At 41.5% G+C, this 23936-nt stretch overlaps 1 non-coding gene across 1 annotated transcript; it reads right to left on the reverse strand.

Moving 5' to 3' along the window:
- Positions 1–16953: 16953 nt before the first annotated feature.
- LOC120097616 (small nucleolar RNA SNORA17) lies at positions 16954–17084 on the reverse strand. Its single transcript, XR_005495179.1, has one exon. It is a non-coding gene; the product is annotated as a small nucleolar RNA SNORA17 (small nucleolar RNA).
- Positions 17085–23936: the final 6852 nt, after the last annotated feature.

The following is a 23936-nucleotide window of genomic DNA, read 5'->3' on the forward strand; positions in this document are numbered from 1 at the left end:
AGAAAAAACTCTAACTAAGAGAAGCTTGACATTTAACAATTGACTTGATCAATCCTATATAAAGTCATATTTCATATTGGCTGGTCATATCTATTGATTATTTTTTTGGAAGGGGAAAGCCAGTGAGAAATATTGAGTAATGTCTGTTCACTGAGCTAATATCTAAGAAACATTGTGTAAATTATAAAGTTCTATACACATCCCTGGAGAATTTGGTCTTTTAAAGCAAATAATCAGCCAGAATTTTCTCCTCAAAGAGAATAGGACGTTGGCAAACTTCCCCTCAGCTCTTGCCCCACAGACCCTGTGGAAAAGTGCCTTAACCCAGTGGGTTGGACAAGATTAACAATGCTGGTTCCTCTGTCAGAAGCTTAGCAAACAAGCATTGCTTTTCCCACTACGTTATTAATTGCCTGAGTAAAAGAACAAGGCCAATCTAGGTCCCCAATTTCACCAGGGAACCTTGAGGCTTTGCATGAGAGGCAAATGGCATAGGTTTCAATTCCAGGAGTTTGAAGTTGGCTCCCAGCTTACCACTGCTAATGGAAGGCAAGCGTCCCAAATCAGATTAATTAACGTGGTCCTGGGAGAGCTCCAGGGTGGTTAATGATTTTATTTCTTACATGAAAAAGAAAAAAAATAATCGAAAGAAAAAAGCAGTTTCTGCAGTGAAAGAGCAAGAGAAGAATCCGACTTCATTTTTCTCTCCTGTGCTGTGGATGTAGATATATTCTGAGAGACATTCTAAAGGCCAGTTTCCAACTCACCTGCATTTTGTACATTTGTAGACAGAAATAGGACATTTTCATTTTGACTGACTACCTCCCACCAACCCTTAGAAATAGCTTAAAAAGTCTCAGTCCTGGCTAGTAGTCCCAGGGAACTGTTGGAATTACATGGCTTAAAATAGAGCAATTCTCTTGCAAGTGATCTTCAGTATTACAGACCTCTGCTTGTGTTTTCTGGAGAAACAAGAGGATTCTTACAGTCAGGGAATGAGCCTCATAGCTGCTCTGCTGAAAAAAAATATGGCTAGTATCGTCTGGTGGATCTTAACATAAATATAAAGGATTTGATTGCTGTCAGTGCTGGCATCTGCACAGAACTAAGTAACCCGACGACTGCCTGTTTGTTTGTTTTAAATCTACCCCTTCTTAACAACTTAGAGCCCTTAGTGTCATTCTTTGCCACTAACACGTATTTTGAAGACAACCATGGTCTGAGCTCTGGAGTAACAATATATTTCTTATCTAACTTTCCCCACAAAGGGTAATAGGCACTGTCTTTGGGACCTAAATGAAGGCATCTTCAGGCAAGGGTACGTAAGTCTAGATCCCACTGAGTGAAAGCAGGAAGTACACATATTGATATCTTCTTCGCTGGAAGTGTGCAGTTTCTGAAATTTTTTTTCTTTCTTTTTTTTTTTTTTTTTTTCCGGAGCTGGGGACCGAACCCAGGGCCTTGCGCTTCCTAGGCAAGCGCTCTACCACTGAGCTAAATCCCCAACCCTCTGAAATTTTTAATATGAGAAAAGAAGGTGATGTCATAGGCAATCATGGCTGGGCTCCTTCAGGCATCTTCCTTTGTTTTTTGTTAGTAAAGTAATGGGAATAGTACATTGTGAATAGATTAGTCCTTTGAAAGGATCTAAAATGTTTTGCATCTTATGATGAGTACACGACTACATCATCTCTCTTGGACCCTAGTGAACTCTACATATATAAAATACATGTTATATAAATTATAGAAATAAAGAAAAATGATGTTTCCAAAGGTTTCCCGTATGGGAGTAGAGTGAAGGCATCATTAGGAGCCAGAGACTGCCGTATTGAATTATTTGTATTTCCATATCTGGGCACAATGAGACACATGCTAGTGCCCTTACATTGTTCATCAGTGGTCCATCAAACAACATCATGAATAGATTCTGAACAGAGTGTAAATAGTTGTAGCCTCATGAGAAGTGATCATCCAAAGAAGGAAAGGTAGACATTAGGTCTAAGTTTGGAGAGCCTGATACAGTAAAATAATCATACCAACTACAGATTTTCTCTCTAGTTATTTGCTAGCTTAAAAATCTGGAGGACAGAGCCAGGCAGGAAGGGCATGAAGATTTGAGAGGTTAGGAGACCACGGGAATGCAGACCTGAAAGAATGATGTAGTATACCTGTTCTGGCAACAAAAACAAACAGGCAGTCGTCGGGTTACTTAGTTCTGTGCAGATGCCAGCACTGACAGCAGTCACATCCTTTACATTTATGTTAAGATGCAGAGACGGCTCTGCATCCTCCATTTCCTCCCTCAGGATGTCCAAGCACCTCTGCACATAAGGCTGGAAGTAGAGGGGAGGGGATGTCTGAGGAAGACCTTCTCTGAGTATTTTAGTACAGTTTATTTTTTTAGAGCAAAGGCTATATATGAACCTTAGAAAGTGGGAAAGAGTTTTCAGAATGAATGTAAAATCATTTTCCTAGAGATTAAAGTATTGTGAATACCTCATTTGTATGGAGGGATATTCTAGGAATCTAAGGTACTTGCTGGGCAAATATTTATTGGGAAAGAAGAGGTCGAACTTGGATGTTGGCCAAGGACTATGTGAATTTCCTCAGGTAGAAGATTGGGGGTCTATCTCCCCAGATTAGGCAGAGAATAGGGAGCCTCGCTAGGGTAAGCGAGTCCTCCATTTTACACAGAGATGCTATCTGGACATGGCGGACTGCAACCTTAGTGAGGTGCAGCAGGGTTGTGCAGAACTGAGGGAGGAGGTAGAAGAGACCCTAAAAGAAGGAGTTGGGGGTATAGTTACTGATGGAGATAAGCAAAGGTGTGTGGGGGAAATAACAACCACCATGACTATAACTAAAAAAAAACCTGAAGAAAAGGATTGAAAGAGAAGAGAAAGGGAAGCAGAGTCTATAGTCCTTGGAACTCATGTGTTGTAGTGACAGGTTGCATCCTCCATGCTTGCAATGGCATCCCTCTTTCCTGATAAGTGTGAAGGTATCATTTCAGCTGGTGTTTGTAAGTCTCCAATAGCAGAAACTCATGGTAGAGAGTGAATGTAAATTCCAGTGGAAACTAATGCCAAATGAAGTCCATGTTCTGTCTCAGAAGGAAGGCGGTCCCAGGCAGCCTCTCTTGAAGGCCTATCCTTTCCAACCTGAGGCTAGTGCTCACCTGGCCATGTGTAAAGTAGGTGAGTTCCACATTGACTTGGCTGCCTAGAACATGACAGTGTATGCATTTTTCTACATCTTAGTACCTGTGGGCTATTACACTTGCAACTTGATGAGCTTGCTAGATGTCTGGCCTGAGTACCAGTCCATTTGTTAGGGTATTTCTCTACTGTTTGATGGTCCCTACCTCTTATTCTTGGCTGAGATTATCATACCAGTTTGTATGTGCCTTGGATCCAGAACCCTCTTGCTAGGAAACAACAGTGGTTGTTGACCTTCTTCTCATTAATGCTGTCTTTCACCCAAAGCCAATGCTCAGGGAAATATCCTTGCCAAGCTAGTCTCTTCCCTGTGGGTGAGCATTGGTATATAGAAGCCACCCATCTCTTTAGGGTAGTTTTATCACTGAATGAAAACTACCAAACCAACATGCAAAACCTCATCTTCTGTTAGCTCTGTTGGAAAGCTAGAAGGGTCTAATACAGGGTATTCTGAGAGAAGGAGGAGTGTAAAGTTCTACTTAGAATTTAAAATCACTTTCAGTGTTTACTGAAAGACTGTATGAAGGTATTTTCTGTGGTTGGAGTGCTTTTAAGAGCGTATCAGTTTCTCTAGACTAGAAAGCTGGCCATTGGGAGTGAGATGCGGTTGAAGACACTGTATAGGTTCCAAAGAGCTTTGGGACTTGTGTCACCTACTCCCAAACCCTCTTTAGCTGAGTGGACGTCAACAGTCAGTGTTCAGCCACTCACCTGCTGACTGCACTACAGTAGAGCACAGGCCCATTCAACCACTATTGCCTGGTAATTATACCCTTATAGACCCCCACAAAGACATACTGTACTAGGATTGGACTATGTTAGACACAATGGCCTAACATCTCAGCGATTAAGTTCTAAAAGAATAGACTCTATCCCTCCCCCTCTCTTCCCTTTCTCGCTCTTCATCTCTGTTCCATTTTTGTTCCTGGATTCATCACCTTGTGGAGGCATCAGTGGTCACTGCAACAGAAGTAAAACCCATCATTTCTCATTCGTTTCAGCATTGCACAAGGGGTGGAAACTACAGGTCCAAGCTCCATAGAGAGCTCCATAGCCTAGTGGCTCAGAATGGTAGCTTCTGCCTTTCTGACTGAATATGGAGCAGTTCCACTAGCTCTGACTTCTGCTGGATGAGAAGCTCCTCCTTCCTCCCATTCTTCCCTTGACTGCTTTCATTCTGAGCTGCCTCTTCTAATCCTATCAAGACCTCACCCGCATCTCTTGAAGGCATTTGTATGTTAATGAAAAACTTCTATAATTGAAGATCATTTTACTTTCTCTGTTTTGTTTTAACAGATGATTGTTTATCTTGTTTGGGCTTGAACAGAGAAAAGCACCAGCAAGGCTCTTGTTGAAAAAAGTAATCTTTTTGCTGGTGCCTCACTGCAAGAAGTAATTAGCTCAGCTGCTGGTGCTGTTCAAATGACAGCAGAAGCAGCAGCAACATCTCTCCCTCTCACTCTGGTTTTTTCTCTGTGCCCTTTGCGCAGCCCTCCATGAGACTGTTATGATTTATAACTGTTGAAGCCGACTTTAAAAATGTCATGTAACACCCCTCCCAGCCAGCGTAGTGAAGAATCACTCCCAAGATGTCAGAAGATGGAGTCAGAGTTCCAATCTTCTCTTCTTTGAGGTTTCTTTGGCCATTCAGATCCCAGTATCATTATTTTTGTCTTAAATTGTACATGGATCTTTCCTTTTTTGCTAGACATATACAGGCATGTTAAATTGGAACGAAGTTCTCCCTGCCTGTGACAAATCATTCTAGAGAGAATGGCAACTTCAAGTAATACTTCTTAATGATTTCTAATTGAAACTTTTCTTTAAAAAGATATTCCTGGGATCCATTGGACATTTTCACTATGATATCCACCTGCCGCCACCACCCAAATTAATTCCATAATAGGTCTTTGGTACATGTAGAAGAACACACATTATATTTTGATTCTCTGCTGACTCAAATAAACAGGACATACAGACTTCACATATCTTTGAGAGAGGGCCTAACTTCTCATTTTGAGCAAGGTGCCTCGCAAGAGTTTGTGTTCATTAAGTACTTTTCATATGTCTATGAGCTCTGAAAACTTTGAAAGTATGTCCTTTTGTTAGTTTTGATTTGACCCTTATCTGTCTCAAGAGTGGAATCTTGTAACATGTACTTTCTTTCCTGTCACTGGGGTTCTGTTTGTGACACCCTGTGTGATAGTTCAAATCAGTAAAGGTTCTATTTTCAATAAAAGGAAAAATATAAAACACCAAAAATTAGTTATTTGCTTCATATTGTGATATTAATCTCAATGTGCTACCTTGGGGATAAGTGAGAAAGAAACAGTTCTAATTGAAAAGTGAAGTGTTTGTATGTTAAGATGACCAGGGGTTAGTTGTGCTTCCTAATTTTATGTCAACTTGACACAATTTAGAATTGTTAGAGAGGAGGCAGCCTTAATTGAAAAATGTCTACAAAAGATACAGCTGTTGGCAAACCTGTAGAAGAATCCTTAATGGCTTCTGCATCATCTCCTGCCTTCAGTTTCAGTTCTGTTTGACTTCTTGTCCTGACTTCTTTTACTGGTGAACAGTGATGTAGAAGTCTAAACCAAATTAATCATTTTATTCCCAATTTTCTTTTGTTTATGCTGTTTTAACTCGGCAGAAATAAGTTTAACCAGGATAGAAAATGTTTGGTTGTTTCTGTAAAACAGGACATAGTTTGTTCTTTTCTGACTGGAGTCTAATATTTTAATATGAAGAATAAAATTGTTGCAGATATTGACTAGTTATGAACTAGTGGGAATAGTTACTTGAAATTTCACTGATGTCGACAATGGGAGCAAATGGAGGTCACTCATTTCTTCCTCTTCCTCTTCCTCTTCCTCCTCCTCCTCTTCTTCTTCTCCCTCCCCTCCCCCTCTTCTCAACACTATTATCATTTAGTTATCATTATCATCATCAATAGCTTTTATTGATTTCACTAAATCTTCTGTTAGTCTGTGTCTTTTTATTGAAAAATTGATACCATCGAGGTTGAGAGATATCAATGATGTATCATTGATGTGTCAGTGTTCTATTGCTGTAAAGAGACACCATGAACATGGTAACTCTTATAAAAAAGAGCACTTAATTGGAGCTTGCTTATAACCTTACGGATTTAGTACATTATCATCACGTGGGGAGTATGACAGCAGGCAGACAGACATGGTGTTAGAGAGATACCTGAGAGTTCTACGTGTAGATCTGTAGGCAGCAGGAAGAGAATAACTTGGGTTTGGAATGGGATTTTTGAAACCGCAAACTCCATTTCTAGTGAAACATGTCCTCCAACAGGGAATGATAACACTCTCTTTGACTGGCTATTTAAATCTATGAGCCTATGGGGACCATTCTTATTCAAACACCACCAGTGACTGTCAGTTCTTTTTATGTTGTTGTTGCTGCTGTTGTTGTGTGTGTGTTTGTGCATGCATGTGCTCCCTTTTTTGATTTTGCTGGTCTTAACATTATTTATTCCCTGTGTTTTCTTGGATTTAGTTAACTACCTTAGGTGTTCTACTAGAATCTGCTTGTTAGACCCCGGGGATGGGGGAAAATTGGGGAAGAGAATGTGTACAGGCTACAGAAGGTCTGGTCTGCTATAGACTTGGCAATGAGACTAGGAGATTGGACTTGGAGAAATGGAGAGAGAGGTAAAGACCTGAAGTTATTCTACTTGTTTTCCTATTCAGCTTGTGGGTTCCACGGGAGTGCCTGCTGTAGTTGGAGGCTGGGATGATGGAATGGGTATCATGGGTGGGGGTAACTCATTTAGAAGAGGAGATTTGTATAATCCGCTGGAGGTGGGGGAAGAGCAAGGAGAGACACCTCAGCACGTGGTTTGTGGTCTGATGCATAAGAATGAGACTGGAGGCAGCTATGCCTCCCTGTCCTCCACTCTTCTCAGGCATGGAATATCCACTCCTCCACACTCTCCCAGCATGGTGGATCTCCTTCTCCTCCCCTCTCTCCATGGCAAACCCTGGAAATTCACAAGGCTTTTCATCCAGCCTAGCTGTTGGCTGCTGACATCTTTATTTACCAATCAGAAGCAACAAGGGCAAGGTTCCCTCTGTCTTACAATCAGACACTGCTGTAAGCAGTTTGGAGGGAACGTAATTAGCATTCGTAATAGACGCAGTTATAAAGAACCAGGGCACTGGCATAATCAGATCAAAGGAAAACCAAACTCCAACTGGGTCAGTGACTCAGTGTCTAATGTCTGAGATCCAATCCCAACTTTCAGGGCTCTTCTAAAGCATTTGGATCACTTCTGTGCAGCACACACAGACTATCTTTTAGGCACTTGGTGGCTCCACTCTGTCAATGCTGGTGGTTGTCACACGGTTGTTTCATCTCCTGAATGCTGGGGTCTTCTGTTTAAATTGAACTGCATTTTTACCACTGCTTCTCTAGGGCCTTCTTCATGGTGCCAAGCTCAACTTTTCTGCCTGATACCTTTAATCTTGGGCCCTAAACTCCACTGAGCTGCATCTGTGCCAATGACCTGTCCTGGTCCCTCTCAGTGCCAAGCCTCAGCTGCTCTCCATGATCCTTCATGCTTCAAAACCAGTACCATCTGGGTAACTCTTACACTATCAAATTTGGCTATCACAGCAAGGTACAGATATAGCCTCTTCTGGAACACGGTTTCTGGGCATTACCTCGTGGTGAACGCGTCTCAGAAGATTTCATCTCAATGATGCTTGTCTCTTAATCACCATTAATTTTTCAATTCCAGCTAACTAGCAACAATTGTTCCGGGAAGGCAAAGGTTTCACTTGAATGGTGTTTATCTCTTGTTAATTACAATTGACTCTGAAGCCCTAGATGACCAGATGCTACAGATTCTTCACACAATGTCCCTGTAATCTTTACTTCTCTCTGAAACATTACAAGTGAGGCTGTCAATGTCTGCACTGAACTCAACATTTTTGCCTTCCATGTCCCTACAGAACATCTTACTGAGCTCTCAACACACAGTGGCTTTTCTAGACCAAAATTCTAGTCATTTCACAATCCTCTCTCATACACACATGCTCAGGTCTGTCTTAGCGAAACTCCATTGTCCTGGTACCAATTTCTGTCTTAGGGTTACTATTGCTGTTAATGAAACACCATGACTAAATCAACTTGTGAAGAAAAGGGTTTATTCAGTGTATCTTTCCATATCACAGTTAAAAAGAAGTCAGGACAAGAACTCAAGCAGGGCAGGGACCTGGAGCTGGAGGCTGATGGAGAGGCCATGGAGAGGCGCTGCTTACTAGCTTGCTCAGTTTGTTCAGACCACTTCCTCATAGAACCCGGGGTTAGCAGCCCATGGATCACGTACCACATGCACTAGCCTACATCAATCACTAATTTAGAAAAGTGCCTTAGAGTCTGATCTTACAGAGACATTTTCTTAAGTTCAGTTCCTTCCTTTTGAAAGACTCTAGATAGCTTTCAACCTTCCTAATGCTATGACCCTTTAATATAGTTCCTCAATTTATGGTGCCCCCAACCATAAAATTATTTTCATATAAGAACATATGAAGAAAAGTGTAATTTTGCTACGGTTATGAATTGTGATATAAACATCTACAAATTTCAATGGCTTTAGGTAACCCTTGTAAAATGGTCATTCAAACCCCAAGGAGTTGTAACCCACAGGATGAGGAACACTGCTCTAGATTGTGTCATGCTGACTATCCAGCACAGCATACAAGGTCAGACAGCCAAGCAGTATATTTAGCACAGCCAAGCATCAGTAGGTGAATACAGATATATCAAATGACTCCTTTTCCTCCAGTGCAGGTGTGAGGACACTGCCTTCATCATTTGATGTTCTCCTGTGGGAAAAAGCCCCCTTTGTCTCCTGCTTACATCATCCCAGTGCCACGTAGTGAGTGTAGGCCTAGAGATATTTCACGCTCTTGTCATCGTGACATTTCTTAAAACTTTTACAAGACTGAGTGAAATGTTGCTGAAGTGTGGATTGGGTGAGGACCATGATTCTCCTCTTCACATTTGCAGTTGATTTTTTTAAAACATACTTTAAGGGACGTAAAATAAAAACTTCAAGTATTGTAATATGACAAATAACCTAATTGAGTTTATATTAAAATGACAAACATGAGTTTGCTGCTTGTCAACAAGTTAAAAAAATAAAAATAAGAATTTGATATCACAAGCTGAGTGCTGAGCATTTAAACAATGAGTCTGTGTAGACATTTCAGATTTAAATCATAGCAGGTAATGAAAACTGGGCCAATAATGGCTACCCGTGGTTGTCAACTTGATGACACGCAGCTGGGTAGACTGTGAGGGATTTTCTTAATTTATCGGAAGTGGGAAGTGCCGCCTCCAGTCTGGCTGTTTTGAGGTGGACACATACACCTTAATGCTGAGCCACACCTTCTGGTGTCAGCTCATATAAAGGATATGGAAGAAGAAAGTGCTAGACTTTTGGCTGCATGCCGTACCTCTCACTGGCAAGTTAATTCCTTCCCTGGCTTTAGAGCATGCTTCTTTGTGATTCTGTTGTATACTGATGATGGGCTGAGACACTCAGTCTTGTGAACTGAACAACTACTGGATTCTTGGACTTTCTGTTGGTCAGCAGCCATTGCCGGCACAGTCTGTAAGCCAATCTAATAAATCCATATTTGTGTGTGTGTTTCTGTGTAAAAACACACACACACACACACACACACACACACACACACATATATATATATATATATATACACATATGTATATACATACATATGCATATATACACATAAACACACACACACACACACACACACACACACACACACACACACACACACACGCCCACACCAGTTCTGTTCCTCTGGAGCACTCTAACTAATACAGGGACGATGGTGCTACTATTATTCTCTGAGACTCTAGGGAGGCCCTTTTATGTTCTAGAAATATGAACAGTGTGAGTCAGGGAGAACACAATACATTGTGAATTAGCTTAGTAGACTCAGGAAATTGTAGCCAACAACATACCTGTTCTGAAAGCTTTTTTTTGTGAATATACTGTCTGACTTTGTTATTATACATACAAGTGTTTCTCCGGGCCTCCTCTTTCCTTGGATTTCTCTTCTACACAGTTGTGTTTGTGACCTTGAATTTCATTGTTGTCCTTGCTCCAGGCTTACTGTGATTGTCCTTTTTACCCTATGCGGCTTTCCCCCCACCCTCTTTATCAGAGAGCCCTGTGGGGAGGCTACCTGCTTCAGATACTGAAGCCACTTAAGTCCTGATTTTGGAGAGAGGGACTGCACCAATCCATCTCATGGTGATTTCAGCTCATTTGTTATTCCTTGTAAACTAGATGGTCACAGCATGGTCTCAACTCAATTCTCTACCTCCTGATTATTGAGATGCTTCACAAGGTACAGATTCCAGGAGTGCAGTTCAGTTTAAAGACATGTGCTCAGATGACCTAGAGTTTTACTCTAGATGGAATTCCAGGCTCATTTCACTTTTTGACTTTTGGTGACTTTGGGACCCTGCTATTAATTTGGTAAGGCTTATGGAAATTACTTTCTATATAGACTAAGGGCTTCAAGAGATATGAGCATTGGGAGGTACAAAGGGAAAGTCTTAGGAGGACTGGACAAAGAGGGAGCATTTAGTTTGGATTTCAGGTCAATTCCTAACTAGCTTGGTCAAAATAATTTGCATCCTTTAACATTTACTTGCTAAATAAGGGTATAAACTTCTTGAGCAAGTGCACTGATCTGCATTTAATAAGGAATCCTACAGGATGTAAGGATAGGTGGTAGATGAAATGTGCCTGGATCATGGCAAATGCTACACAAAAAGCCCAATCTTCTTCCTTTCTAAGCATACAATAGTGCTTTCCTGTGTTTGGACAGAAACATCAAATAATGGTGAATGTCATAGATTAATGGCCTCTGTTATAAACTCTGGCAGGGAAATGACAGAGACTCTGCTTATACCCAGAGCATTCGCTTCTACTGACACAGAACGTTAGCAGCATTCAAGTCCCTATGTCTGTCTGTTTGGACAAGATGCCTGCCAGCTGTTATGGTTCGATAACAGGGTCTTACAATGGTATGTGGCAAGCAGGAAGCAGATATTGTGGCATACAGAAGATACCCAATGAGTTATCATTCTTTCTGTTTTTATTGAGAGCTGGCATGACATGGGGCCAGGTAGACCTATAGGCATAACTAAGAGAGAAGCCAGAGGCTGCATTATGCCTCTGTGTACTTGTCCTATGGATCCCTGGGCAGAGGATGAGAGGATGGCTGTGGCATGCAGTTGTGGTGGGAGGCTAGTTCCAGCAGATGTCTCTCTGACACAGCCATCCTCTGGCACACATGCAGGCTTTCAAACTGCCCTGTGCATTCAGGGAGCACCAAGGCCAGCTGTGACATTTGGGCACATTGTCTGCCTAGGGGATGTTTACAGAGGCTGAGATAGGCTTTAGTACAATGAGTCCTGGAGTTTCAGTTATATTAAAGGACAATGAATAAAGAAAAAAGACAGTCTCTTTTTCTCCAGGAAATAGAGAAAATTTGTATCTCAAGAGCAGAGCTGGTGACTAGAAAAGAACACTTTTTAGAAGAGGCCATACTGATCCTGTCTCAGAGTCCATGAATGTGGAAAACATTCAAATGGACAGAGTTTTTGACAATAAACTTCACACCCTTTCGCCTATGATAGTAGTCTTTTTATTCCACCAGAAAAATCACACTGCATGTTTTGGTGCTTTGTCTTGGCTCTTTATAAAGAATTAAGTACAGCTGGGCTCAAGTGCTCTCTTTAAAAGAGGGAATTCTTTTTTAAAAAGGAGGGATGTGTGTTAAGAGTTCCAACATCTACTTGAATCTTAAATACCTCCTGGCACATAGACAGACTATTGGACATTGTAGGTGCTACAGTTAGGATATTTCCAGGTCAAGGCCACTGTGGGATGTCACTGTGGAAAAGACTAAAACTATGAAGAGAATCATGGAGATTTTGTGTCAGGGCCAACAGGATTTTGTTTCTATTTCTACCAGGGACGTGATAGATGCAGATTTGCGCACTTCTAACAAAGCATCTTGCCTAGTCCTTTGTCACCACCAACCAATCACTGAATCTTAGTGAGTCTTTGCCATAGGCTCAGAGCTGTGCAAGGCTAAAAGACATAAAGGAGAATGAGGCAGACTTCCTATACTTAATGTGCCACCATCTTATTAGCTTCTTGAAGTAATTAGTAAATGGATTGGCATGTGGTTAAAAACCCACTGAGGAGATCTAAGCTTCAGTTAAATTAGCTGTGAGAATCATCCATGCACTGGGGAGCTGGACATGGCCTGAAAAAAACTCTAAATGCCTGAAAGGAAAGCAAAACAAGGCTTAGGTTTCGAAAACTATTTGGGTTTGTAGGTGGAAAATAATGATGAAAGTTTTCACAGGTGGAGGCAGACTGTCTGAAAGAGGTAGGAAGCAGCCATGTGTGTGTGAACAAGCCCTAAAACAGCTCTGTAGAGCCACTGGGTGTGGGCTAGAGAATATAGTTTACATTAGTCATGAGTAAAACTAAGTTCCAAGTCCCAGATTGAAGCCAGCCATCATACTTTCAGAAAGTATGCAGTCACTGCTCTCCAGAATTGCTCTGTTATGTTTCCAGCACACCCAACAAAGTACTGATCAACACAAGAGGAGCATAGATTCCTGAGTCATTCTCCTCTCACTGACTTTAATCTGTACCAGTGACCAACTGTTGACTCCAAATGATACCAGGCAATGTGGGCAGGGCAAAGGGCAGATAATAAGAATTGAAGTGGAATCAAGGACACTGGCAGCAGGTTAGGTATTCGATGACTTAGACATGCACCAGAAGATTGAGATTGACTGTAAAGAACTAGTTTGGCTGCTGGTAACAGAAATCAGAACCATGTATAAGAAAAAGGACTGTATTATAGAGCTAATGCACTCTCATTGTCAGAAATATTATTTTCTCCATTTTATATATTTTATGGGCTACAGGAGATAGACTTTTGTTCATGAACTTGAGGACTATTGAGGGAAGGAAGGGGTGGTCTAAGACCAAACTGACTGGCTTGGTCCTTGGCTTCCTGAACAATGGGAACTGAAGGGCTACCAGTAGTCCTTCATGTAAAGAGAAAGACAGTGGGAAAACATTTGAGGTAAGGACAGTGTCTGATCAAAACTGTGAGATGGAAGTGAGCCCCTGTGTGGCTGGATTTGAGGGTCATGAAATAACTTTAGGGTACATCTACTACTCGCTAAGGCACTCATCTTCAGGCTCACACAAAACCTGTATAAGTATTCAGTATCAAGGAGATCCAGCTTCCTCCTTAAAAATGGGAAGTAATCAAATTACTGTACTCTTGGTTGCTTGAGTGCCTTAGGGAAGGTCTGGGTAGAACCTAAAATGATCCAACTTCTACTTTGATTGACATTGGACATCTGTTTGACAGTCTTTCCATGCTAAGTTAGAGAATTATGGAGCCTACACTTGCACATTACCATCAAGTTAAAGGGCTAGATGCACATATATCCTTTCATTTCCCACTGGGAGGGATCATGCAGCATGCAGAAGTCATCTGGTAACCAGCTTCTTGAGAGCAGGCTTTTGGAGGGTAAGGCTGGCTTAAAGCATGGTTACACCTTTCAGGGTAAACTGAGAGACTACTTCCTAGAAGACGGACAGCCTTATACTTAAAAGAGAAGCCATAGTCATATTCAGTAGGAAGAAAGGAGAGGGAAATAGCAGAGTGACTATAGGCTGACTAAGCAGAAGGGACAAATAGGTCTGCTTTGGTTGTTCCAGCACCAACTCTGAGAGAGGCCAGTGGCTGATTGACCCCTCTGGTCCTTGTTTTGACAATGGCACTTGTAAATACCATTGCCTTGTTCAGCTGGGTGAGCTCTGCTAAGCTCAAGCCTGGTGGCATCATTTTTACAGGATGACACACGAGCAGATATGTACACACTCCACCTTGTAGGATCTGCTCTATTTCCAACCTGTGCACTTGCAATGCGCTTTTCTTTTATAGTCTCAGCTCTCTGAGGTTTCTTTTACCTAAACTTATCTAACTTGCATTTACATTTCTCTCTGAACTTTCTAGACTAATCAGGGGGAAAGTTTTGCTAATGAGGAGGCTGTTGTCATCACGCCTCGGCTATGGTCAATACAGGTCATTAACAGCTTGAAGTAAAACCATGTCTTACCCTCCACATCACATTTGTGAACCTCTTCTCATTTTCTTTCTCCCCTTCTCTTTCCCTCTCCCCTCACTACCACTCCTCCTCCTCCTTCCTTTTTCTTTTTCTTTTTCTTTTTTTTTTTTTTTTGGACATGGTTTTACAGTGCAGCCCTGGCTAGTATGAAACCTGCTATGTAGAGCTCTGTTCTTGAGCTCACAGAGATCTTCTTGCCTCTGCCTTCTGACTGCTGAAATTAAAGGTATGTACCATGCCTGACCCATCCTCATTATTTTTGTTGTTTTTTGCATATGTATGGATTGCTGTCTATATGCAAGTGAAGGCAGGCACTAGATAAGGCCTGTGACTGGGCAGTGGAAAAAGTAGGCTGAGAGTTTTAGAGATGGGACAGAGAAGGACAGAAAAGACAGAAAGGAGAAAAGATGGAGGAAGGAAAGGACAAACCTGATCCACATGGCTTTAAATAGCCACATGTAGTTATGAATATCATAGAAGGGACGGAAAAATACTGGACAATTTCTCCAATCTATGTAGGTAGCTTATATCAATATCAATTGGCTCTGAGTTCATTGTGTGTGTGTTTTATGGATGGAGAATTTACTGATAAAATTTGACTGATAAATTGATTTCACTGGGTTATGGGCATTTGTGACAGCTAACTACAGGGCGGGTTGGTTGGGAATGAGAGAAGGTTACACAGCAAGCAAACTGTGAGTTCGCCAGCCGACACATGGGGACCGAGTTACTAGAGCATAGCTGGCAATAGTGTGGATTGTTTTTAAATGTCACATGCACCCCCCCCCCACACACACACCACATACATGTGTGTGGTGGTGGTGGTGGTGGTGGTGGTGGTGGTGGTGGTGGTGGTGTGTGTGTGTGTGTGTGTGTGTGTGTGTGTGTGTTGCTATTACATAAACTCTAAGACTGGGTACTTTAAAAACATGCACTCCAATCCCACTCTTCTCCTCATCCCCGCACACCTGCCCTACATCCTTGCAACCTCCCACCCCAACAGAGAAAAACAAATCTCATTGTGAGCTGTAGTGTGTCACAGTGTTTTCCACAGGATACCATTTTGTCCACACTTGTTTGCTTGCAAATGTTCATTGCAATGATTCATTCGTCTGGTACAAGGCTTCTGAGTTCTGTTACTCCATCAATATTGGAACCTCATTGGGATTCCTTTCAGATATTCTGCTGTTGCCCTGTGTCATAGCAATCCCATAATTTTAGACCTGTGGGACTATGCCTCTCATGCACTCCAGCAGTTCACTGATAGACTAGATGCTGGGGTGGGCCAATTCAAAGCCCTGGGTCTGGCCCTGAGAGCTATCTGAGATTGTCAGCCCACTTGTTCTCCTGTTTGCATGCCCTAGAGGAAGGCTTACCAGGAACTTTCTACCAGGGCCAAATCTACTTTGATGTCCAGGTGAGGTTCAGGGGCCATTCTCCTTAGGGTTGCAGCTAGTGAGAAGGGACATGGTCAGTTCTCTCACTCTCATAACCCCGGGTTCACCTGCCTGCCATAAATAGTGAGAACAAAAGGGAGGAGAAGGGATCTATCCCTTGCTGATGCCACTGCACAGCAGACAAGAGGCAGGGTCAACTCTCCCACACTCACACCTTTGGGCCCAGCTCATCCACAAACCCCACATCCAGTGTCAGCTCTACTGTGTTGCCCATGTGATGTGCAGGGCCTATCTTCTCAAGTGTTGCAGTTGATGAGGGGCAGGAACAGCTCTCCTCTCATGAACCCAGAGCCAGGTGTCCAGATTGATGCAGGTGGTGAGGGTCAAGGGGGACTGAAGATAGGAGGGTATCTCCCCCTTGTCCATGCCGTTGCACAGGAAATGAATAGCAGGGCCAGGTCTCCCATACTCATATCCTAGTGTGCTGGCCCACTCACAACTCCTGAAATGTGTCGTGCCACTCTCTGCAGGACTGTAGCTGGCTAGGGGTAGGGTCAGTTCTCCTACTCTTATGCAGCCAAGGCCAACTCTCCCACAATGCCATTGTGAGGGGTGGGACCAGTTCTACACAGCCTGTAGACATCCATATGGTTTTGGGCATCAGCACAGACCAGGGATATCTTCCTGGCCTCTTGTTGTAACATATCTCTGCTACTGCAGGACCACGAACCAAGATATGGGTCCTGGTGGTAGCCTAGGCTTGGATCCCACCATGGACCCAGGTGGCATCACCTGCTGCTTACATTAAGCACTACCTCACTACCCTCCGGTCTCCAGTTCTGCCTCTCTTCATTGCGCCCATATTCTTTTGTTTCTTTTTCTCTTCTATTTCTCCACCACTTACTTGATCCTCTCAGTGGTGCTTGGGGTCTCTGAGAGTCTGCGTTGTCTCAGACATGGTCTCAGGGGTGATATGCTTGATCATGCACAGGACAGGGGTCATCTCCAGCATGGTCTGTCTCTCCAGGCCCCCCGTGGGCCTGTGTGGTGCCAGAGTGGCGGTCACCTCAATGTCATTTTTTCCAGGGAATGCTATGCCACTAATTACTCAAATATTCATCTTCAGAACACCAAGCATAGACATGACCTCTGTACGCTCTGCCACCTGTTGACATACATGTGTCACAGCAGCCATATCTGCAATTCTTCTAGGGGTGGAGGTCTTATGCATTTTAACACAGAAAATTATCAAGAGAGCTTAAAGAGGTGACAATATATCTTTGCATTACAAAATCATTCCCATGGTAATCAACCCAGCCTCCTGATTATTCACAAGGAGGAGCCTATGTCACTTTATCAGATCCTATAGACCCCACCTTTCACTATCACAATGCATTTGGAAGTAACATACAACCTTCAAAAGACACAAAGGCTAAAGGCACCAGCGATCTCTAAAGCATTTCACAGCATCTTTGGATCTGGAATGAAAATTAACATCCTTGGCTGTAGCCAGTGATGGATGTCAGCAGTCACCTTCTTGATTCAATAGTAAATAAATAAAGGCAACTTTCTTATGGAAGTTTGTGGCCTGCTATGAATTTAATTTCATGTTAAATAATGATCCTCTAGGACTGGAAAGATGGTTCAGTGGTTAAAAGCACTGTTTTTCTAGAGGGCAGAGTTCAATTTTCAGCAACAACGAGGCAGCTCCCAGCCATCTGTAGCTCCAGTTCTAGGGATCCTGTGTACCAGACACATGCATGGTACCCAAATATCCATATAGGCAAAATGCCCATACACATAAAATAAAATAACAAATTTTGAAAACATTAAAAGAAATGATCTTGAGATGTTAGAATAAAGCATGCCATAGAAGGGCAAAGGATAATTTCTGATGCAGGAAGATGGGATATATATTAATTTAATACATGGTATCAGCCCAGGTGAGAATGAGGTATGGTCCACTGATTTGTCAATGATTCTTATAACTCTGTGGGATATAGTACAAGATCTCAATTTTATAACCCTTTACCCCACTTCCTCACTAAATAGCAGAGCTAGAATTTGAAACCAAGTCAGTTAATCCAAGCTTATGGTTTTCCCAATAAATCAAATTGCCTCATATCTATTTATTTATACACAGAGGTAATAAAATAAGAAAATATTTTTCATATGCGCTGTCTCTTGGAGTTAAAAAATTACACTCAAGTGTCACACATTTTAAGCCCTGGGTTCTTTTCATAAACATTCCTCAGTGACAGCCTGTGGCACCTGTCATCTTCCTACCTTAAAGATAGAGAAGATGGAAATTTCTAGGAAAGGTATATAGATTTATAGGCTGAAATGAAAAACAGTCAAAGTTCAAGCCCTAGTCCTCAAGGCCTCTTCAATTCTTTGTACCAAGAAATTCCCTAGCCCCACTTACAAGTCATGCTAATGATTTTCAACAGCTTAGCAGAGTTCACACACAGTTCCCTGTATCCTTTAGTCCGCATCTCTGTCTTCTGTGAGCTGGATCTGTGAAAGGCACTGACTTTGCAGAAGGTGGTAGGTGCCAAGTAGCAAGAATGAAGTGTAGGAGGATGATACACATCTCATTTTCACTATCAGTGAGAAGAAAGAATCATTGAGTGCTTTGGGCAGAAGTTAGTTGTGGATGAATCTGATTCAGTGTAATGAATCATGTGTCTATAGGGGTCTTTAGGAATGACAGGCAGAACCAGATCTTCCAGGGCTCCCTGAGGCAGGTGAGGGAGTGTGCAATTTATCATTTAGCAGTAGAGAACCACTGAGGGTCTGGCTTGGCTCAACCTTCCTGTCCTCTTATATTCTTGCATCTATTCCTTACTCATAGGCTCTGACATGGAGAAGGTTATCACTAAATTAAATCAGGAGATTCTCAGTCCAGTCTTGTAACTAGTTTTATTTGACCAGGTGTCTCATGGCTACAATCAGGGTGATTCCTAGCTGTGTATCTCCTGCTGTAATCTGCCTTTGTCTAGGAAAAGCTCTTGATTCCTAGGACCTAGAGGCTGGTCCCTGAACACCAGTCAACTCAGTGCCTACTCTTGTTAGTGATGCTTTTCAAGCTCAGTATCATGTGACCTTGATTCTTGGTGACTGTCTCATTAGGGAGGGTAGGAGGAGGTGGTACAAAATTACAATTAGACAGGAGTATTAAGTTTTAGTTTTCTGGAGCGCAGGAAGGTGACTGTAGTTGACAATAATTTACTATGTATGTCAAAATAGATAGAAGAGAGAATTTTGAATGTTTTTACCACAAAGATAAGAGGAGCGTATAAGGTGATGGATGTGCTAATTGCACTGATTGGATCATTCCACATGGTAAGCATGTATTAAAATATCAAACTTCCTTATGAATAGATATAATTATGTGTTAACTGAACATAAAAAAGGAAGAAAGGACGAAAACCAAGCAACGAATACAGTTGAGTGTGGCAGGAGCTGAACTAAAGGCAAAATAAAACAGAGGGGATGAAAATGAGAGTAGAATTGGAGTATGAGAGAGGGGGTAGGGAGGGAGGACGCATGTACACAGTCATATCTCTGGAAAGGTGAACTGAATGCTTACGAGTTTTTTCCTTTAATCTTGATGGGTGGTAGATATGAGAAGATGAAAGACTGCTCAGGATGCTTCAGAAGGCAAACATCTCACAGTCAGAAAGCTTCCAGATTCTTTTAGTTACAGTCTTGCCTTCCAAGGTCTGGGAACCCTATGATGTGAGAGAGATGCCATTGTACCTGCCATCAAACAGAGAAGGTAAACTGTTGTGTCCAACCTCTTTGGTTTTGTATTTGTGGACTCTCTTCTCCTGACATAGCTTCTTGTGTAGCTTTAAAACTGACTCTCTGTGGCTTGGATTTGAATTTTGATGTTTTTTCTGAGGCTGTTCATAGACACTTTTAGTGACAGTTGGGAAAGGTTGAGTCAGGGACTCCTTGCCAGATGCCACCTTAAGCCAGAGCCAACATATATCAGGCTACAGTAAGCACAGGTCTATGCTGTACATTCAGTGCTGACTGCTGGACTTAGGCACATCCATTCTCAGGTGACTTTGAGCCTCAGTTCTACTTGCTTTTGGACTCTTCCCCTCTCCCATCATGAATTTGAATTCACTTAAACCCACAATCTGTGTAGGTAAAGCCAACAATACTGTAATGTTTTCCAGAACATGGATCCTCTCCAATCTTTTCTATTCTTGAATCATTTCTGCTTTCCTCTGTTATTTCCCTTGCTACCCAGATCATGTTTATTATGGCTTTTGTTTTTTTGGAAAATACTTAGACATTAGCAATCAGTATTTAGTTATTAGTAGGATATTTGACATTTTATAATAAACATATTTGAAGGTGCTCTATAGATTTCTCAGTATTATTTTCCCTTTTGGTCATAAACTGATAAGACAGACTGTTTTTGGAGTGCAGCATCCTCATTAGTCAAGTCATGGTGTGCCTTCTCACTATCAAGGTGGGAGCTTGGCAGCCCCCTGCCTTTGTTCTGGAGAACCTGCCAAGACTGGGGTGTATATAATTGGTTCAAGTGCTCAGAGCCAAATCTGCCATCTCTGTGACTTCCTCATGGCTGTTGATATGCACCTGCCAAATAGTCAGTGCCAACAGGTGCACCTGATCTGGGCCCCGGTGCCAAGACCTGGAGAGCATGTAAATCAGCAGAACATCCAGGTGGAATGTGTGTGAAGAGGTTCTGGATGGGCCATTGTAAATTCTCCTTTTAAAAAGTTTTCTGGGGCATTTCACAAAGTGATAATTTATTTCTAGGACTTTAAATGTCTTCTCTGCACTGACAGTTTCAAATTTCTACTCCTAATTCAGAGCTATTTTAAATTCTAGACCAGTACATCCAATTTATTACTTTACTAGTTGACAATTCCATATAAATGCCCAGAAACAGATTTTCTTATCCTTGCCATCTCAGTCATAATTTCCTCTTTCCCCATCTTAGATATAGTAATCCACCCATCTTATCTGTTCCTTTATATTGAGATTATATTAAATTTCATTTTTACTTTACATCTACATCAAAACGTCAGATAATCTTTACTGACTCAACCTTCAAAGTACATTTCCGACTCAACTAGTAACTGTTTCTGTGCTTGAAATTCTAAATTTGTCATCTATGCTTTCCTGGATTACAAAAAAATTACTCTCACTTATTTCTGTCTACCTCTAACCTACTTTTTAATTTGTGATCTTGAGTTATCTTTCAAGGAATTATCTCAAAACATATTCTATCACTTGAGTCCTTTGTTCAAACTCTTACAGAACTGTTAGTATTTTCAGGAATAAAAGTCCCAATCTTCCACGATTCTTTGTTATTTACTTATGTTACCTCTCCTCTCCTTCTAGTCCCCACACCATTCCATAGACACAGAATTGTGATTTCCCCAACCTTTTAGCCATAAATCCTCTTGTAGGGCTTGTATTACTATGCCCACTCCACCATCTTCTCAAAGGTCTTCTAAATCTGCATCTTTATCTTGATAAGGTCTCTATTCACAATTACAACTCACAGTTGTCTATTGTGCTTTCTTTATCTTCCTTTCCTCTTTTAATCAAACCGACCAGTGCCTTCCAAATGATTATTCGGTGCACTTATTAATCATGTCTGTACCTTTATTTATATCCTCTTCACCCAAAAATGCTCTAAGGTGGCAAAGTCTGCTGTGTTTGATGTGTAGTTTAAGCTTTAGCAATGTTTCTTTTATGAGTGTGGGTACTCTTGCATTTGCAACACAGTTGTTCAGAATTAAGACATCTTGGTAGATATTTCCTTCGATGAACATGATATTTCCTTTAATGAACATGAAGTATTCTTCCCCATTTCTTTTGATTACATTTAGTTGAAAGTCTATTTTATTAGATATTAGAATGGCTTCTCCAGCTTGTTTCTTGCATCCTTTTTCTGAGAAAATTTTTTCCCAGGCCTTTGCTCTGAGGTAATCTGTATCTTTGTTGCTAGGGTGTGTTTCTGGTAAGCAGCAGAAGACTGGGTCCTGTTTTCACATCCAGTCTCTTAGCCAGTGTCACTTTATGGGTGAGTTGAGTCCATTGATTTTGAGAGCTATTATGACCAATGACTATTAATTCCTGTTATTTTGATGTTGTTGTTGTTGTTGTTGTTGTTGTTGTTGTTGTTGTTGTTGTTGTTGGTGGTGGTGGTGGTGGTGGTGTTTGTGTGTGTGTGTGTGTGTGTGTGTGTGTGTATGTGTTTGTGTGTTCTTTCCTTATGTTGTTTTGTGTTTTTGCTGGTTTGGAATTATTTATTTCCTGTGTATAGTTAACCTCCTTGTGTTGGAGAATTGCTTCAAGTATTTTCTGCATGGCTGAACTTGTGAACGGATACTGCTTAAATTTTGTTTTGTCTTACAGTATCTTGTTTTCTTCATTTATGGTGATTGAGAGTTTTGCTGTGTCAACGTTGTAGTAGTCAACGTTGGTAACTGGTTTCTTAGAGGCTGTAAGTTTACTGTCCAGGCCCTTCTAGCTTCAGAAGCTCTGTTGAGAAGTCGGGCATAATACTGGTAGGTCTGCCTCTGCCTTTGTATGTTACTTGTCCCCTTTCCCTTTAATATCTTTATTTGTTCTGTAAATTTAGGGTATTGATTATCATGTAGTGAAAGGATTTTCTTTTCTGCTCTAATGTAATTAGTGTTCTGTAAACTTTTTGGTTTCTTTATAGGCATCTCTTGCATTAGTTTGGGGAAATTTTCTTCAATGATTTTGAGAATATTTTCTGGTTCTTGGAACTGGGACTCTTCATCTTCTATTCTATTATTCTGAGGTTAGATCTTTTCATAGCATCACAGATTTTCTTTGGATATTTTGTGTCATGAATTTTTATTTTATATTTAACATTTTCTTTGTCTATTGTATCAATTTCTTCTATTGTATCTTTTATGCTTGACATTCTCTCTTCCATCTCTGGTATCCTGTTGGTGATGCTTGTTTCTTTTGTCCTTGGTCTCTTTCCTAGGTTTTCCATTTTCAGGATTCCCTCTGATAGTGTTTTATTTTCTTTTCTTTTTTTTTTCTTTTCTTTTTTTTTTATTAACTTGAGTATTTCTTATTTACATTTCGAGTGTTATTCCCTTGCCTGGTTTCCGGACAAACATCCCCTAATCCCTCCCACTCCCCTTCTTTATGGGTGTTCCCTCCCCATCCTCCCCCCAATTGCCACCCTCCCCCCCCAACAATCTAGTTCACTGGGGGTTCAGTCTTAGCAGGACGCAGGGCTTCCCCTTCCACTGGAGCTCTTACTAGGATATTCATTGCTTCCTATGAGGTCAGAGTCCAGGGTCAGTCCATGTATAGTCTTTAGGTAGTGGCTTAGTCCCGGGAAGCTCTGGTTGCTTGGCATTGTTGTTCATAAGGGGTCACGAGCCCCTTCGAGCTCTTCCAATTCTTTCTCTGATTCCTTCAATGGGGTCCTATTCTCAGTTCAGTGGTTTGCTGCTGGCATTCGCCTCTGAATTTGCTGTATTCTGGCTGTGTCTCTTAGGAGAGATCTACATCCAGTTCCTGTCAGCCTGCTTTTCTTTGCTTCATCCATCTTGTCTAATTGGATGGCTGTATATGTATGGGCCACATGTGGGGCAGGCTCTGAATGGGTGTTCCTTCTGCCTCTGTTTTAATCTTTTTCTCTGCCAAGGGTATTCTTGTTCCCCTTTTAAAGAAGGAGTGAAGCATTCACATTTTGATCATCCATCTTGAGTTTCATTTGTTCTAGGCATCTAGGGTAATTCAAGCATTTGGGCTAATACCCACTTATAAATGAGTGCATACCATGTGTGTTTTTCTGTGATTGGGTTACCTCACTCAGGATGATATTTTCCAGTTCCAACCATTTGCCTACGAATTTCATAAAGTCATTGTTTTTGATAGCTGAGTAATATTCCATTGTGTAGATGTACCACATTTTCTGTATCCATTCCTCTGTTGAAGGGCATCTGGGTTCTTTCCAGCTTCTGGCTATTATAAATAAGGCTGCGATGAACATAGTGGAGCACGTGTCTTTTTTTTATGTTGGGGC

Source organism: Rattus norvegicus, chromosome 16 (genome assembly GCF_036323735.1).
Source record: "Rattus norvegicus strain BN/NHsdMcwi chromosome 16, GRCr8, whole genome shotgun sequence".
Classification (NCBI taxonomy): domain Eukaryota; kingdom Metazoa; phylum Chordata; class Mammalia; order Rodentia; family Muridae; genus Rattus; species Rattus norvegicus.